The 16,426-nt window shown below is 37.5% G+C and overlaps 1 protein-coding gene across 8 annotated transcripts in view; it reads left to right on the plus strand.

Annotated features, from left to right (window-relative positions):
- Gas2 (growth arrest specific 2) overlaps nucleotides 1-16,426 on the plus strand; it is a 158,128-nt gene that overhangs the window by 522 nt on the left and 141,180 nt on the right. For all 8 annotated transcript variants that reach the window (XM_027410518.2, XM_027410517.2, XM_027410516.2 and 5 more), the window contains exons 2-3: nucleotides 736-875; nucleotides 1,918-2,007. The gene's annotated coding sequence lies outside the window, so the exon portion shown is untranslated. The remainder of the gene's footprint in view (nucleotides 1-735; nucleotides 876-1,917; nucleotides 2,008-16,426) is intronic.

Below are 16,426 nucleotides of genomic sequence, written 5' to 3' on the forward strand. Positions count from 1 at the left end.
GCCAAGCACATGATGAAATGTTTATGCTCATTAATCTACTTATTTTGTGCCAGAGTCTGTGCTAAATTCTGAGCTTCATTATCAAAGCATATATTTAAGCTAGTTTTGTTTACCATTAGCCCAGACTATAATGTTTGGCCTTGTGATTTTATTTTGATATAACTGTATGATAGCTCTTAAAATCTTGCTTGTTGTCTTGGCTGGTAGAAATTACAACCAGTGGAGCAGCCCATCTTTTTTTGTTTGTTTTGTTTGTTTGTTTGTTTGTTTTTCGAGACAGGGTTTCTCTGTGTAGCTTTGGAGCCTATCCTGGCACTCGCTCTGGAGACCAGGCTGGCCTGGAAACTCACAAGAGATCCGCCTGCCTCTGCCTCCCGAGTGCTGGGATTAAAGGCGTGCGCCACCAACGCCTGGCAAGCAGCCCACCTTTTAGCAGGTGTGCAGAGGTTACTGGCTCATTCACTGAATACTTTAGTCACGTGGTATGGTATTATGAGGAGTGTACGACTAGAACAATAAAGTTTAGTTAAATGCTATCCTGTCCCATAGGACAGGATAACATTCCATTTAACAGAGATGTTTAACTAATAACCTCATATGTGGTAGGCAAAAATGAGTCACTAGATCTTGGGTGTTAGGGAAAGCCTTATTAAACCCACTTCAACTGAATACCCAAAAGACACTCTTTAAAAGCCCCAAGGCCAGGAGGATCATTAATATGTCTTAAACTACTAGAGTGGAAACCAGATCTAATCCAGGATGAGAAAGAAGTCAAACCAGCATCAGTTCCAGATGATTGGGACAGTGCAGAGAAACCTCACCAGCTCCAAGCCTTTCTTCTCAACCCCGATTCTATGTTAAAGCTCAGTTTCACGGTGAGTATTTCACAGTAGCCATTATTACATATGCATGCCTATGACAGTTTCTCATCGGAAGAAAACCCTATTTAGGGGCTAGAACCAGTGTTTCATTTAATTCAGCAAAATTCAACTAGAGGTTGAAAGATAATAAATACCTTAATTTCAAGAAACCTATGTACTTGAGGCAGAAATTAGGAGAACCCCAAACCCACTTAAGTATAATGCAAATCAGATTTTTGTATATTTTAAAAAATACTAATTATGATGTTTTTTAAAAGATCAGTTGGAAATGGGTAGAGTTCCGGAAGGCTTTATAGACTGATCTTTAATTTAGCTTGCAAAAATGTTTGCATTATCAGGGGACAATGGAAAATCAAGTAAAGAAAGTGCAGAAGGTAAAATGTGAGTGTAAGATGTATACACAGTGTAGTGGGAATGCTAGGAACATTCTTCTACCTGCTGGTTATGCTCTGGAAATTCCCAACATGTAGTAAATTAGAACAGAAGATGGAAGTCCAGTATTAGGAAAGTTTTATTCTAAGAAAAAGACATTTTCAGCCCAGCGTTGGTGGCACACGCCTTTAATCCCAGCACTCAGGAGGCAGAGGCAGGTGGATCTCTGTGAGTTTGAGACCAGCCTGGTCTACAAGAGCTAGTTCCAGGACAGCCTCCAAAGCCACAGAGAAACTCTGTCTCGAAAAACAAAAACAAAAACAAAACAAAAAAAAAAGACATTTTCACACAGAATGTACCTCAGAGGGCTCTGGAGAGATGAAAGTCATATATATATATATATATATATTATATATATATATATATATGTATATATATATGACTGTGGATTTCTATTGCTTACTTTCAATATGTATTCTGTGGTGTTTTCAATAAGAGATGTTCCTCATAGGTCTGGTATTTGGACCCTTGGTTCCTAGTTGGTAGCACTGTTTGAGAAGATGTAGGAGGTGAGGCCTTGCTGGAGGAAGTATGTAGGGTGGGCATTGAGAGCTTAAAGCCTCACCTACTTCTAATTTCATCTTTTTCTGTTTCATGTTTGCAGGGGAGGATGCCAGGTCTCAGCCTCCTGCTTCTGCTGCCATGCTTGCCTCCTCACCATGATGGACTCTTGCCCCTCTGGAACCTGGGAACTGTAAGCTTAAATAAATCCTTCTATAAGTTGCCTGGTTGTGATGTTTTATCACAGCAACAGAAAGTAACTAATGCAAATTTTCCATTACTGTCATTGTGCTTTGGGATATTGATGGCCACTCAGCTCCATAGGCAGGACCAGAAAATATTAACTGATCACATTAATGGACCCCTCTCTTAATGTACTGATTAGTCTAGGAATTCATCCTTAAGCCTCTATATAACATTCTCTGTCAACTAAAACAAATTCAGAAGTAGCCAGAAGAAGTAACAGCAGTCATTAGGCTTACAGGATTCAGAAAAAAAGTTTCTTCTTCTAAAGTCAGTAGTGAGTCCAAGCTGAACACCAGGCATGCTTGTGAGACAGTTTCTTTCTCATGAAGAAAAATTGAAGGAACACAGTCCTTAATCTGAATCTGCTTACAAGTGTAGGATACTGTATATTTCCAATTGCATTTGACAGTTTAGAGTTTATTTTATTTAAGTGTACCTAGCTGACACAAGCCCCAGCTTACAGGGTGTGGCTCATAAACTTTGGCTGGTTTGGGTTTTATTAACAGGGACTTCTGTGGTATATAGGCCTGGGCATGGTGTGTTTCCCAGAACAGTAACCATGTGCATTGTCATGAGCAGTAGTAGTGATTTCATTAAAGAAAGATGCAGCTGGCTCCGGTAGTGTTTATTATTAATCCTAGGAGGTTGCTCAGAGACTACTGTTCAACAGAATATTTTGATTTGAAAATTTGAGGTGATATTATTCCTTATTGGGTATAATTTAGGAGGTTGTTTTAAGATATGGAATAAGCAACAAACTGTATAGCTGAGAAACCAATGTCAGCAATCTATCTGGTGTCTACTTCTGTCTCTCTACACGTGCTGTCCACTTATCCTGCCTTACAGGTTTGCTTTGCACGGTTCTAGCTACCTAAAGTCAACCAGAATCTGAAGTTATTAAGTAGAAAATCCCAGAAGTAGACAGCTTATTTTCAATTAGAGCCATGTTTAAGAGTGTGATAAAATCCTCATACCATTTTGCTTTGACCCATTGAAGACAGGAAGCATCCTTCTGACCAGTGTGCTCAAGCCCCATCACTCTAGTCACTTAGTGCTGCCTTGGTTGGAATGTGAAATGTCCTCCACATGCTCATGTGTTTGAATACTTTGTTACCAGTGGAGGGTATGTTGGCAGAATGTTAGGTGACCTTTAAGTGGCCCAGCCTTCCTAGCGGAAGTCACTGGGTGGGCCTTGAGGCTGTATAGCCTTTCCCATATTCTTGTCTACTCTGTAGTTCCTGACTGCTGACGGTGTAACCAGCCGCCTCAGACTTCTGCTGCCATGCCTTTCCCATCATGACAATTAGAGCACCACCAACATGGAAATGTGTGCTAAGAAACATTTGCTTGGATTTGGAATTCATTCACATGTGACAGTATAGTGCTTTTAAAGGGATCAGAAAGAACTTTGATCTAAGTAGAATCGCATTCTATAAATTTTGAATGAAATTATAAAAACAACACTGCTGGCATTATCATTTCTGGTTAATTATGACTCTCAACAAAATGAAGTTAATTCTTTTTTGGGTGGTGGGGGAGAAGAGATAGTTTATATTCTGGAGCCATTTTGAGTGACCATTACCTAGGAACACAGATTTCAGTTATCCCAAATTCCGTGTTCCAACATGGAAGCAGCTTCATGAATTTTTTAGGAATAGTTTTACAAAACAAAAGAAAGTCATAAATACAGGCAAGTTTAAAATACACTGGTGTGTACATCAGAGAGGCAGGTCCAGCAAGATGAGGGAAACTTTCCTATTCCTATAGGAAAGTTTGGTCTAGATTAACCCTCTGGGACAGCTATTCCTTGCCCACCTCTGTGAACCCTTTTTAAAAGGAAATGTGATGGATCTTCTCAAACACAAAAAGCAATAGTTTTAATAATTGCACTTGTAGGGCCTAGGAAGATAGCCCTAATGAATAAGAACACTCCTTGTGTCAGTGTGAGGACATGAGTTTGACTCTTCAACACCTGTATAAGAAACTAGGCATGGCCATGCATGCCTCCTCCATATCAAATATTGGGGGTGGAGAGAATAGGTGACCTCAGGAGTTTATTTTAATTCAGTAAGAAATCCCATCTCAAGGCAGTAACAGGGAGTTTGAGGAAGACATCTACTTAATAGGACCTCCACATGTGTATACACGATCTATGCATCTGTACACTTACATTTATGCATCAAGCAAATGTGCACAGACACACACAATGTGCATATATGAAACAAGTGTATTTTCTCTTAAAAATGCAGTTTTATGTTGGAATATTTTACATAACTTAACATTTAAAATCTTTATTCTACCCTCTTATCTGTGTTTGATATGGAGGCAGCCAAGATACCTATCATCTGGATTATATCATTTGGATGCTAGTGGATGGAACTGGAGACCATCATGTTAAGCTAAATAAGCCAAACTCAGAAAGATGTTAGGGTTTGCTGAGAATTGTATTCCATTGTCTCATTTGTTAGAACTCTTGGTCCCAATAGGTGGCACTTTTTGGAGAGGTTATGGAACCTTTAGGAGGTGAACCTTGATGGAAGAAGAATTACATCAGAGCTGGGGAGAGCTGTAAGGGTTTGTAACCTTGCTCAACTTCCTATTCTACTTTGCTGCTTTCTGTGTGCTGTTAAAAATGTGGTCAACCAGCTTCCTTCTCCTGCTGCCATGTCTTGCCTTCCCTGCTGTGATAAGACTCTATCCCTCTGAAACCATAAACCCTTTCTTCCTTAAGTTGCTTTGGTCATGGTATTTTATTACAGCAACAGAAAAGTAATTAATACAGATAATAAGGAGACCAGTGTGTGTGGGAGGTATGATAGGATGCAATATAAAAGAAGTAAAAATGGTAAAAATGTATAGGACTGATCCAGACCCCATGAACATTGGTGTCAGTGAGGAAGCCTCGGAAATCTGTGGGGCCTCTGGTAGTATGATTAGTACTTATCTCTAGCATATGAATGGACTTTGGGAACCCATTCCACATAGAGGGATACTCTCTCAGCCTAGACACATGGGGAAGGGCCTAGGCCCTGCTCCAAAGGATATGGCCGACTCTGAAGATCCCCCATGGAAGGCCTCACCCTCCCTGGGGAGCAGAAAGAGTATGGGATAGGGTGTTAGTGGGGGGCAGGGGAGGAGGGGAGGGAGAGAGAACTGGGATTGACATGTAAAACAATCTAGTTTCTAATTTAAATTTAAAAATGGAGAAAAATGGTAAAAAATGATAGACTCATGATAATGGCTTAATGAACCTATTGTTTTATAACCAATTGAAATAATTTTTATTTAAACTATTATATTCCAAAGAGTTTTATTTTTTAACCTAATGTTTTATATTTGCCTCTCAAATGTTCTTTACTTTGATGTCTCCTGCCTGGATGTGGAAAGGCTGGAAGCATTGCTCTAACATAAGCCAGAAGCCACACTGCACTGTAATGGAAAGTGCATTGTGTTTCAAATTATCTGACTTAGTTTTGTAAACAGAAAGGGAGAAAATTATCCACTTTCTTTCCTTTTTACCCTTCATTTTCTTCTTCTTTTCCCCCTGTCCTGAGCAGAGGATAGAATATTATCATGGACACCTTCAGTCCATTTCCTTGATCTCTGACTTTCCACTGAACTAACTGGTAAGAGGCCTTAGCAAAAAAGCAGGAGGGCCAAGGGTGGGCTCTGTATGCTAGGCTCCAGGCATCTTATTCCTGAAGGATATTCTGCAGGATATTCTCTCTGAATTTCCTGCATATGCTGACACACCTTGTTGACTGTTTTTACCTTGCCCAGAATCTTATAAATATTCTGTTTATTTGTTGTCAAAAATCTCTCATGAACCTGCCCTTATTTCCTGACAGGACCTCAACAGATACAGTTGCCCAAATTCTCAGCCATTTTATTAAGTCATATGAGTCATAATATCTTCCATCAGTACTAATATTGTGATGAGCACTTTAATATATTTCCAGATACCTGCTATTGACATATGTGCTGCCAATCTGTGACAGAAATCATCATTATCAAGATTGTGTGTCATGCAATGTTAAGTCATTCCATGATCGATGTGAACAAGGCATTCCTTAATAGTGTGGGCTTGGTGGAGGTGTTGGGACCTGGACATAGATGGTGAAGACCTTACAGTATCTTATGCAGGTTTTTTGTTGTTTTCTTGTTTTGTTTTTAATATTCAGTTGGCTTTCAAATCTTATTGTTAATTTTGGAACGCAGCACTAGAACATAGGTCACATCTGGAATAAATCAATGTAGAGAACTGATTGTCATTTGCTGGGACAATTAATAACACTGAGATAGTCTTGGTGAGCAAAGAGAAGTGGAATAAGAAACTTGGAGAGGTCTTGAGAGGCTCAGATTTCAAAAATATTGTTCTTTAAGATTAATTATTCTCTGTGTGTATGCACATGGATGACTCTGTGTGGAAAAAGTCTATAAGAGAAGCCTCAGATTATATGATTTCTCAGATCTGAATTCTGGTCCCCAAGATTGATCAGTAATTGCTCTTACCCATAAATAGAACACAAGATAATTCTATCTGCCTAAAAATAGTTTTGTAGTTTGATACTAATTTGCCAATGTGTTCTGCAAGCATTTGATAATGTAGAAACTTCTCTATACCCAAGACATGCTCTGGTTGTTTTCAAATAGGAAGGAAAAAGACAATGAAATGCTAAAGATAGCTTCCATGCAAATGCTTCATTTCTCCTCCTTCCAGAAAACTTTCATGGATCCTACTGCTCAGTGCACACTTCAAGGTCCCTAATGGCTTTTCTGTTGGCTTCATGTTATCTCCATTTTTATTTCCTAACATTTTTTCCTAAATAACTAAACATAATAAAATTTAAATAAAAGGATAATGAATCATAAAAAGTTTCTGTGTTTGTTAAGATTATTAATTCTTGAGAATTAAAGGCAGACAACAGTTCAAATTCAACCAAACTACATCTTGAAGGAATGAGATAATTTTCTAGGAGCATTCATTAAATTACATAGAAAAGAACATCTTAAACAATAATTTCTCCCTCTCCTTAAGTAACTGCAATCCATACCTGAGCATTTAACATGATCCTTCTTGTTTTGCTAATATTAAAAAACTAAATACTTGAGATATACTACCGGAAGAAGTGCTTCTTGAGTTTTATCATTTTTATGTATTTCCTACTGCTTGGATAACTGCTTATTAAAAAAAATACCATCTAAGAGTAAAACAATGAAATTGAAATTCGTATTTTTCATATTGACATAAATTGCCCCAAATATCATTATCAATACACATGGTACACGCCAAACCTTTGTGTATATTATGTGTGTTTTTTTGTGGTGGTGAATGCAGTGAACCTCCCTAGAGTATGTATGGGTTAAGTAACCAAACTAATTTTATATTTTCAAATTTAAATATTTATTTTTTAATAATTAATGTCCTTTTTTCCATTATATCCAAATAAGAAAGAAAAAAAGCAATCCAAGAATGAGTTGGTTTTATTTTGAATCAGAAGTTGGATTTGCCGTAGATCTGTGACACTGTCAGTGTGCCTTCATTTTGTCCAATGGTTATTGCATGCTGCTGTATGAGCATCTGCCAGGAAGGAGTGTCTGTTTCTGGTTCAATAACTTTGAAGTGTCTGTTGTTCTCATTTTCAAGTCTCCAAAACTTTTATATGGATTCCTTAGGCACATTTTTTTCATTATTTCTCAGCCTTCTTTTTTTTTTCTGGAATTTCCAGACTATATGTCTCAAAATGTCCTGAGATTATATATATTTGAAATATATATATATTTCAAAAGTGCATGTGCGCACGCACACACACACACACACACACACACACACACACACACACACACACGCAATACAACCTCACTTTAATTTCCAAGATGATAGATGAATCTAATTTTCCTAATTAGCCTTACAAAATAGCAAATGTAGTGAGAAATTGTCAAGAATCCTGCTGTATTTAATTACTTCCAGACATAATCTGGGTTCTGAGATTGGGCTGGCCTGTTAATAACATTAGTGTCATGAGATATTCTCACCAGAGACTTCTGGCATTTCAAAACAAAACAAAACAAAACAAAAACTGTCTGAAACTAGCCAACAGTGATTGGAATAAAATTTACGATATTACAGATGCATTTTATTGGAGGGTGACATTTTTACAGCATTGCTTCTTAGTTAATTGTCAACATTTAATTCTAAGGGATGCTCTCAAAAATTAAAATAAAGATTTTATTTAAAAAAGGGAAATCAAGCCGGGCAGTGATGGCTCATGACTTTAATCCAGCGCTTGGGAGGCAGAGGCAGAGGCAGGCAAATCACTTGTTAGTTCAAGGCCAATCTGATCTACAGAACAAGTTCCAGAATAGCCGGGACTACACAGAGAAACCCTGTCTCAAAAAAAAAACAAAACAAAAAAAAAACAAAACAAAACAAAACAAAACAACAGCAACAAAAAAAATTAAGGTGATGTTACAGAGAATATCCTGTCACATTTAAAGGAGATGGTCCATGTAAAAGGAAGAAAAGTGTTAGAGACAAAATGATTTTATAACTATTTTTTCTTTTATTTTATTCTTTTAAAGAGCATAATGAATGTGGCCATTTTCTAAGTCACCATGTTATTATTTAATAGATCTGCCCGTGTTCCTGCTACTTTTTATTGTAGGACATGGGGCATCTTCATCTCTTGCTTAGTGTTGTAATTTTGCCATTTATATTTTTTAAAATAAATTTTTCTAATTGTATGTGTGTGGATGTTTTGCCTGCATGTATGTATGTCTGTTCACCATGTTCATACCTTGTACACAAGGAGGCCCAAAAAGGGTGCTTGACCCCCTAAAACTAGAATTACAGAGAGCTGTGAGGTGCCATGTGGGTGCTGAGCCTGGGTCCTCTGCAAGAGCTCCCAATGCTCTTAACCACTGAGACATCTCTCTAGTCCCAGTATTTATATTTTAATGTTGCTGTCCTGCGCACAGAAGACCCTCACTAGTGAGCAACATGCATATCATGATGCTGGCTGTAGCCCCATCCACCTACAGATTTCCTCTCCGTGTTTAGTTCTAAGTAACAGACAATGCTTTGAGATCAGAGCAAGACATACTGCTGAGGGAAATGCAAGTTGAAAACAGGAATAATAATAAAGGCAATTTTACTACATAATGGCAAATAATTAGAACCTTTAGAGATTTTTCATTTTAGTAATAATAAAGACTACAATCAATGATATAATTCTAAGCAAAAAAAAATCACATTTTATGATGAAATGATTTATTAGCTAAACAATTTAAAAGAAAACTATAAATTTCTCCAAATTAACTAATATTTTTATTTTGATCTTCTTAGTTACAGAAAGCACCATTCATTTTATCATACGTATTTAATGATAAAAATTATTTATTCTTTTAGTAGTGTTCCTGGCTCCTGTTTAGTCAGTCAGTGTCAGACAGTATCTGTCATTGTGCATGGAGGCTTCATTAAAAGAACTCTTAAGTTTGGTCATTCTTTGGCATGCTGGTTTTAATTATCTTGCATGTCTAGTAAGAAAGAAAACTAACTTAATTTTAACAGAATGGCTTAATGTCTCTATAGTGAACTTTTGAATCAGCTCTCCTTATTCATAGAATATGCCTGTGCCAAATGCTGCCTCTTGTGCTGTGTGCTGCAGCCCTAGGCACGCTGTCTAGCTCTGCCATTGCAGTTGTCCAATTATTTTCAACTTTAAGTATATATGTATATTCTTGAATTTTATAATCTCACTGTGTCCCTGGGCAAGGAACATTAACAATGAATATTAATCTGACACAAAGATAATAGAAAACTAGAGGTTAAAGGATAATACAATAGAAATTTCCAGAAGAAAACCAATTTAGTAAAGTAGGGTGTTTGGGAAGTGGAAAGACATAAGGCAGTGGACTATGGCATGCTTCATCTACTGGGAGTAGCTTGGTTGAGCAGTATGAGCACCCTACCAACTTGCTTTGTGATTTCCAATCTTTTTTCTCTTTCCCTTCCTCCCTCTCTTTCCCCTTTATCCCCAACCACTGCCACTGCCATTTCTGCTTTTCATTTTTGCTTCTATATACAGTCAGGACACAAAATGATGAGGTTTGTAATATAGAAACACTTCTATATATTTATTGAACATTTATAAAGAAGAGCTAATACTATTTACTATGTGCTTAATTTGACTAAGGGCCATGGAATCTTGTTAGCCACACTGACTCCAAAAGACAAAACTACTTTGCTTCTGTATGCTCTCACATGGGATGCTGTCTGAATTTGTATTTGGTACTTACTGAACTCTTCAGTAGGTTAGCTCTTCAGATGTCTATTCCCTACTCTAGTGGAAAAATTTCTCAAGGGAAATCCTGTCTAATTCTTCTTTGGATTCCCACACTGAGAAATAATAATGTCTACATATTAGAATAACACAACAGTTTGTGAGGCTTCTGAGGTGTATTTGCAGTTTGTAAGAAACACTTAAAGCATTATCACAGTTTCTGTTTATTCTTACAGATTAAAAATTAGGTCTAAGTCTTTGAAAAATAAGAACAAATCCAAAACTACTGCATATTGTTGAAGTTACAAACTCAAAACTATGAAGTGGTCAGTTTGTTTTAGAAAAAAAGGTGTCTGTATTCACAAAGGCATCTATCTATATTATTCCCATACACAATTCCATCCTATTTACAAATTCTGTTTTAATGGGAAAAAGTTAATGTTTATTTTGACTCAGCTCCTAAAATGGCCTGTCTGTCCCCAAATCAAAGCAATTACAAGAAGCCATAGGATTCAAATCATGGTCTTTCTCTGTGTAGAGCCTAGCTTTATTTCCTTACCTTTTGTGTGACTAGAAGGGCCTACAAATCAGCACAATGCGCAAGGCACAGTGTGGGATTAGCTGGTGCCTGTAGCTGTAAGGAAGAAGACAAGTAAAAGTTTTTATCCCCAGCATGCTTCTGTACTTGGTCTTCTCTTGGATTATGCTCCTTTCCTGTTATCTCACTGAAATATTCTTATTTACTAAGAAGTAAAAAAAAGTACTTATAGGTGGTATTAAGTTGTCCATATAAAAGGATGGATGAATATTCCTTAGTGAACAAACCGAAGTGTGCAGTTGCTGACATGTCTTCTGTTTACTGGCCTGGAAGTCCTTGGTCTTTTCATTGTCTCCCTCTGCTATGGCCACTGAAGTCTTTGCTGAGTAGACCTGAGTAGCCTCCCTCCCATGGTTCATCTATTTTGGGCCCCAGCATCTTGTTAGCAGCTCTCCCCAAGTTCTGAAATTTAGAGGGAAGATATTTGTTAAATTGAAGAAGCTTGTTGTTAGAAAAGATACAAATGTCAGAGTACTGTAGAAAATAGAAAGAATGGACATGAATGTTCACATAAGGAAAATAAAGAGCAGCACAGCATTAAAAATAGCAAATGGCAAGAGTTTTTCACAAGTCCTAATTACAAAGCACAACAGCCCCAAACCACTACTGTGTTGGACTTTGTTTATAAGCTGAGGTGTGCATGACTAGGGACTTACTGTTAATGGGATGGTGGCAGGTGGCTTGTGTTTCAGTGTGTTCCATGGATTTCCTGCCTGCACTTTTCCTTAGCAGGGTCTGTCTTGATGCACCTTCCTGTCATCAGTGGGAACATACTTGCTATCCGTTATGGAGATACATTTTCCTGAAATGATCTCTTGACTCCAAAGATACTTGACGCTTTGTGGGACCTGGAAGCCTAGTTAATAATATGCCTTGAGATCATCTACTGTGTACTTAACCTGATGTCCTACTGTGCACTCAGCCTGCCTAAGTTTAACTTGCCTTTAGGAGAGCAATATAACCAACCTTACTATGCATTGGATTTCATATGCACTCAGCAATTACAACCTAAGACAAATGCATAGCTCTAATCTTAAGTTACACACACTTCTATTCTCCTGACCCAAATAATGGGTGTGTATGCTCTGGCAATCATTTCCTGAAAAGAGGCAAAAGGTTAAAAGCAACCTTGAGCCAAATAAATTTCCCATAAATGTTGGAAGCAGCATGTGCTATGTGTTGATAACATTGGTGTGGTTTTGCCTGCTACTCTGGGTCAGTTGGTGGTAGTAAAGTAACTTTTTTCCCCTTTAAGACTGTTAGAGGTCTCTGCAAGGAATTCCTCATTTCTTTCTCATACTGTGTCTTCTGTGCTATTCAGTAAATACAGAACAAAGCCCTTTGCTGAGGACAGGTGCCCTCTCAAGTACAACTGACAGGCAGTAGGGACAGATCAGACACATACAACAGATGAATTTGAGACAGGCCAGTAACTACAGACTGCAGAATAATAGAAGACTCAGGCAGAAAAGTGGAGAATTTAAATTTGTGCTCACTCTTTGTGAAGCGACTCCAAAATGAAGCTACTTTATTGTCATTCCTTCATGTGTTATTGACACAGTACTTACAGGATTTTCTATTTTATGTTAATTTTTCTTTCTTACAAGGTATTTTGTGATAATATAATTGTATTTGTTTCTATTCTGTTGCTGTGATGAAGCACCATGACCAAAAGTGTCTTATGGAGCAAAGAGTTTATGGGTTTATGATTGGGAAGAGAATCCATCATGACAGAGAAGCATCATAGCAGATAGCTAGAGAAGGAAGTTCTGTTTCCTTGAAGAACTGTGATGAACATATTTTCTGTTATTGTGGTGATGTGCTAAATCTCCATTACCTGAGGCCCATTTGATGAGTTATGTAAGTTCAGGTCATGAATGGATTCTATTGGAAGATTGCTTTAGTGAGGTAGGAGGCAGTGGCCGCAGTGACCAGGCATAATGACCTTCAGTCACTGTTGTTCCACCCCAGAACTAATGAAAAATGATGCAAATTATTATGATTTATATTTTGCAACATTGGGTAGGTATGTTCAATTCCACTGATGACTTCCATTTCTTCTGAACACATTCTTAGTTACAAATACAAGATATGGGTACCTGTTCTCTTATATCCCAGTTTATAGATAGATTTGTAGGCAATATCCTGGCACATTTACAGTATACTCTTTCTGTTACACCCCTAGCAGAAAGTATTAACCAGCAGTCTCATTTTCTTCACTTTTAACTCCTTGTCGTTTTGTCTTAGTGACTGTGTCCTTTGCCTTACAGAAGCTTCTCAGTTTCAGAAGGTCCCAATCATTAATGGAAGATCACAATGTCTGTGCTACTGGTGTAATTAATGTTCAGGAAGTGGTCTCCTGTGCCAATTCATTCAAGGGTATCTCCCACTTTCTCTTCTAGAAGATTCAGTGTGGCTGGATTTATGGTGAGATCTTTGATCCATATGCACTTAAGTTTTGTGCATGGTGACAGATGTGGATCTATCTGCAATCTTCTGCATGTGCGAATCTAGTTTTGCCAGCACCATTTGTTGAAGATGCTATGTTTCTTTCATTATATAGATTTAGCATCTTTGTCAAAAATAAGGTGTTCATAGGTGCGTGGATTAATATCAGGGTTTTCAATTAGATTACATTGGTTGTCTGTCTATTTTTGTGCCAATACCAGGCTGCTTTCAGAACTATGGCTCTATAGCAGAGCTTGAAGTCAGGGATGGTGATGCCACCAGTAGATCCTTTATTATACAGTGTTGTTTTGGCTATTCTGGGTTTTTTGTTTTTCCATATAATGTTGAGTATTGTTCTTTCAATGTCTGTGAAGAACTGTGTTTGGATTTTGATGGGGATTGCATTGACTCTGTAGATTACTTTTGGCAAGACTTCCAGTTTTACTATGTTGATTCTACCTATCCAAGAGCATGGGAGATCTTTCCATTTTCTGGTATCTTCTTTAATTTCTTTCTTTAAGGACTCAAAGTTCTTACTGTACAGGTCTTTCACTTTTTTGGTTAGCGTTACCCCCAGATATTTGTTTATGGATATTGTGAAGGGTGATGTTTCTCTGATTTCTTTCTCATTGCAATTATCATCTCTATAAAGTAGGGCTACTGATTTTTTTGAGTTAATTTTGTATCCTGCTACTTTGCTGTAGGTATTTTATCAGATGTAGGAGTTCCCTGGTAGAGTTTTTCGGGTCACTTATGTAGACTATCATATCATCTGCAAATAGTGAAAGTTTATCTTCTTCCTTTCCAATTTGTATACCTTTTATCTCCTTTTGTTGTCTTATTGCTCTAGCTAGAACTTCAAGTACAATATTGAAGAGGTATGGAGAGAGTGGACAGCCTTGTCTTGTTCCTGATTTTAGAGGAATTGCTTTGAGTATCTCTCCATTTAATTTGATGTTGGCTGTTGGTTTGGTGTATATTGATTTTATCATGTTTCCTGTTATTCCTGTTCTCTCCAAGATCTTTATCATGAAGGGTGTTGGATTTTGTCAAAGGCTTTTTCAGCATCGAGTGAGATGATTATGTGGTTTTTCTTTTTCAGCTTGTTTATATCATGGATTACATTGATGGATTTTCATATGTTGAACCATCCTTGCATCCCTTGGATGAAGCCTACTTGATCGTAGTGGATGATTTTTCTGATGTGTTCTTGGATTCAATTCACCAATATTTTGTTGAATATTTTTGCATCTATGTTCATGAGGGATATTTGCCTGTAGTTCTCTTTTTCAGTTGTATCTTTGTTTGGTTTGGGTATCAAAGTGATTGTAGCTTCATAAAAAGAGTTTGGCAATATCCTGTCTGCTTCTATTGTGTGGAACAATTTAAGGAGTACTGGTATTAGCTCTTGTTTGAATTTCTGGTAGAATTCTGCAGTGAAGCCATCTGGCCCTGGGCTTTTTTTGGGTTGGAAGGCTGTTGATGACTGCTTCTATTTCATTAGGGGTTATAGGTCGATTTAAACTGCTTATCTGTTCTTGGTATAATTTTGGTAGGTGATATCTATCCTGAAAACTGTCCATTTCCTTTAGATTTTCGAATTTTGTGGAGTACAGGTTTTCAAAGTATGACCTGAAGATTCTCTGGATTTCCTCAGTGTCCGTTATTATATCACCCTTTTCATTTCTGATTTTGTTAATTAGCATGCTCTCTCTCTGCCTTTTGGTTAGTTTGGATACAGGTTTGTCTATCTTGTTGATCTTCTCAAATAACCAACTCTTTGTTTCATTGATTCTTTGTAATGTTTTCCTAGTTTCTACTTTATTGATTTCAGCTCTCAGGTTGATTATTTCCTGGCATCTACTCCTCCTTGGTGAGTTTGCTTCTTTTTGCTCTAAAGATTTCAGTTGTTCTGTCAATTCTCTAATGTGACTTTTCTCCAGTTTCTTCATGTTGGCACCTAGTGCTATGAACTTCCCTCTTAGCACTGCTTTCAGAGTGTCCCATAAGTTTGGGTATGTTGTGTCTGCATTCTCATTAGATTCTAGGAAGTTTTTAATTTGTTTTTTTTATTTCTTCCTTAACCCAGGAATAGTGCAATTGGGTGTTATTCATTTTCCAAGAGTATGCAGGTATTCTGCCATTCGTATTGTTGCTGAATTCTAGCTTTAATGCATGGTGATCTGATAAGATACAGGGGTTATTTCAATTCTTTTGTAACTATGAAGGTTTGCTTTGTTGCCAACTATGTGGTCAATTTTAGAGAAGATGCCATGTGGCACTGAGAAGAATGTATACTCTTTTGTGTTTGGAAGGAATCTTGTATAGATATCTGTTAACCCCAGTTGGGTCATATCTTCTGTTAGATCCTTTGTTTCTTTGTTAAGTTTCTGTCTGCTGGTCCTGTCTCGTGGTGAAAGGGGGCTGTTGAAGTCTCCTACTATAAATGTGTGTGGTTTTATGTGTGGTTTGAGCTTTAGTATTATTTCCTTTACAAATGTGGGTGCCTTTGTATTTGGGACATAGATGTTCAGGATTGAGACTTCATCTTGGTGGACTTTTCCTGTGATGAGTATGAAATGTCCTTTTTCATCTCTTTTGATCGATTTTAGTTTGAAGTCTAATTTGTTAGATATTAGGATTGCTACACCAGCTTGTTTCTTGGGCCCATTTGATTGGTAAATCTTTTCCCAACCCTTTACTCCGAGGTAACGCCTGTCTTTGAAGTTGAGGTGTGTTTCTTGTATACAGCAGAAGGATGGATTCTGTCTTCGTATCCATTCGGTTAGCCTGTATCATTTTATGGGCAGGTTAACATCATTGACATTGAGGGATATCAATGTTCATTGATTGTTTGTTCTTGTTTGTTTTGGATTTATTGTTGGTGGTGTCATTATGTGTGGATTTTGCCCTCCTGTTTCTTTTTGTGTTTGGTAGAATTGGATTATCTATTGCCTATATTTTTTGTGAGTGTAGTTATCTTTGTTGGGTTGGAGTTTTCCTTCTAGAACTTTCTGTAGTGCTGGATTTGTGGATAT

This window comes from Cricetulus griseus, chromosome 3, assembly GCF_003668045.3.
Source record: "Cricetulus griseus strain 17A/GY chromosome 3, alternate assembly CriGri-PICRH-1.0, whole genome shotgun sequence".
In the NCBI taxonomy this organism is placed as follows: domain Eukaryota; kingdom Metazoa; phylum Chordata; class Mammalia; order Rodentia; family Cricetidae; genus Cricetulus; species Cricetulus griseus.